At 49.5% G+C, this 2,734-nt stretch overlaps 1 long non-coding RNA gene across 1 annotated transcript; it reads right to left on the bottom strand.

The window, feature by feature from the left end:
• Positions 1–452: 452 nt before the first annotated feature.
• On the bottom strand, positions 453–1,639 carry LOC103634925 (uncharacterized). The gene is made up of 4 exons (XR_557010.3): positions 1,395–1,639; positions 1,197–1,312; positions 861–1,073; positions 453–757 (listed from the first exon to the last, which is right to left on the bottom strand). It is a non-coding gene; the product is annotated as an uncharacterized lncRNA (long non-coding RNA).
• Positions 1,640–2,734: the final 1,095 nt, after the last annotated feature.

Below are 2,734 nucleotides of genomic sequence, written 5' to 3'. Positions count from 1 at the left end.
CGGCCACTGTTCAACCTCGCTACTGCTACTAGTGTCTACAGCTACAGCACTACTATAGTACTATACCACTTGCTACTGCTTACTAGCTCATGCATGCATGCGTCGACTTGCACATCGTCCCTTTACTAGCAGATGTAGAGAGAGCATGCATGGACGGACGGTTAGGGATGAAAACGAACGGGAATGGGCGGGAAACTACCTCTCCCGTTTCCGTTACCATATTTTTTTACCGAAAACGGGAGCGGGAGCGGGAAAGGCGGTAGCGAAAATGGTTGCGGAATATATGGGTATACGAAAACGAACACATACGAACGAATATTCAACGAAAACGGACGGTAGCCGGACAACAGCCGGATGCACACAGCACACATCACACATTCACACAGGCGCACTGCAGTTGTGGGCCATCTTTTTTTTTGTTCAGATATGCACACATCACACGGGCACACATATTTAAGAACACACAATGACAAAGTTGTTGTCGCATAGAATAGTGCTCAAGGTTCATTACACACAGCCACACAGAAGGGTGCTCCATGCGGCTGGCACCTTTTCTTGCCCCAATGTTCCAAAAAAGTTCAAGGTTCATTACACACAACACACAGAAACAGGCACATCCGCACATGGACACAGCAACATATTTATCTAAAGTTCCAAACATGTTGTCAAGCATTAAGCACCATGACTAGTCGCTGACTCACGGTCAAAGCTCACCATAATCATTCATGACGTCGGGATCACTTTCAGCATCTTGTTCCTACAAGTTTGCAATTCTCGGATAATTAATTCTAACCAATAAGGCTAAATTCATAGATCAGTAACAAGGAGTTCTAACAATAATATGGAAAATGGTTGCATACCTCATCATCCATGCAGGGCTGACCGTTGGTACTACCTTTCGTAGAAGGAGGCGGCGGTGGAGGTTCAGGCAAGAAACTTGAAATACCTAGTTGCTTCTCGGGTGGCATTGATCTAGCACGGGAACGACATCCCTTGCCTCCACTATTTGACATCTTCAGTTAATCAATTCACAGTTCTTCACAAATCACAATCGGTGGTTCCTGACTGGAGGTCTGGAGCAGTGAGCAAACAAGCAGTGAACAACTAACTCCTCATAACTGAGCACTGAGCAAAAAAACAATTTATGTGTACTAGGACAGAATCACAGAACAATTTAAGAATGAAAATGCAATTACCTATTGAGCATTCCATGTAACTGTCTAACTGAGCACTGAGCAGTGTACTAAACTAATAACTACACCTGGCTTGGGGCGACGACGGCGTGGCGCTGAACGCCTGAACCCGTGAATCGCTGCGCGCGGAAAAGAAAAGCTGAGAACACGTGCACAGGAACCTGGACACTGCGCTGAACGCCTGAACAAGTGCACACGAACCTGGCCACTTGCTGGTTGTTGCCGTTGCCGCAACCTGGTGCTGGCTGAGGGCTCCGTAGTGCCGCTGCCGCCGGCCGCCGCATCCCCGCAGCCGCAGTGCCGAACTGCTAGTGGATTAGGTTTAGGCAAATAGGCAGGCTGGCTGGCGGCTTCTAGTGGTCGTGGACGTTTGGACGAACAGGATGGCTAGCTAGTGTCGTGGACTCGTGGTGGACTGGTGGGCCGTGGGTGCTGGACTGCTGGACAAGGGGCAAGGCCGCAAGGGCCTGTAGGCTGTAGCTAGTGTGGGCCAATTTGCCAATATGGGAAAATATGGGAAATTCCCGGTACAATACGGGATACCGTAAATACGGGCGGGAAACACCCTCAACCGTTTTCGGACCCGTTCCCGGACATACCTATCCCGGTTCCCGTACCGTTTTCTTATTTTCCCGGGAAAACGAAAACGAACGGTTCAAAACGGGAATACGGTACGGGATGAGACGGTGTTTTTCCTGATCGTTTTCATCCCTACGGACGGTGATCATCATATCGTAGTATGTGTCGTCTATGGCAGTATGGGCTCCAAGCATGCCGATCTAGACCAGTTGCAGCAGCCGAGCTACTCCTGCAGATTGCTTAAAGCTAGGAGTAGTAGTCAGCTAGCTATCTAGACCATCGATTGGGATCGAGGCGAGGTCAAGGCCAAGGACGCATGCATAGAAAAAACCCAACCTTTCGTAGCCGTTGACATGGGAGCTCGAGCCGCTGTCTGCTCTGTCGAGCTGAGCTCCATTCCATCCCTCTGTCGCCGTCTCTCGGATGCTCGGAGCTTTCGGGGGTGAATGAAAAGCAGTGCACATGTGCTAGCTGATGTGCCTGTGCAATGCATGCATCTCCCTCCCTCTCTCTCCCCGGACTAGTTTAGTTTAGTGTGAGGCTAGCTGACGACGGCTGTGCCTAATCGTCGTTGACAGTGTTTCCTCTTTGGATCGGAGTATGTACTCGATCGTCGACGCAGTTTCTTTCTTTTCTCTCTCCAATGTTTGTTTGGTAACCTCGTGTAGTCGTGTGTCGAATTGTCGGGTCAGCGTTGACTGGTTGCATTGGTCGCCTCGATCTATCGTGCCCGCGAGCATCCATCAGCGCAGCGTTATTTCTTGGTATATATATAGTAATCACCTCTTTTAAATTTTAATCGTGCAGTGGTTCAGTGAGCATCACACGTGAAAAGCTCGACAGTAGTTCAGTAGACATGCGTCCTGTCTACTCACGTGTTTTCTCGGACTTGGAGTGGTAGTAGGCGTGTCGGAATCTTTCTCTTCTCGTACGGTTTCTTGGCACAACCGAGGGCAGCCAAG

Source organism: Zea mays, chromosome 8 (genome assembly GCF_902167145.1).
Source record: "Zea mays cultivar B73 chromosome 8, Zm-B73-REFERENCE-NAM-5.0, whole genome shotgun sequence".
In the NCBI taxonomy this organism is placed as follows: Eukaryota; Viridiplantae; Streptophyta; class Magnoliopsida; order Poales; family Poaceae; genus Zea; species Zea mays.
This window is presented reverse-complemented; position numbering and strand designations above follow the sequence as displayed.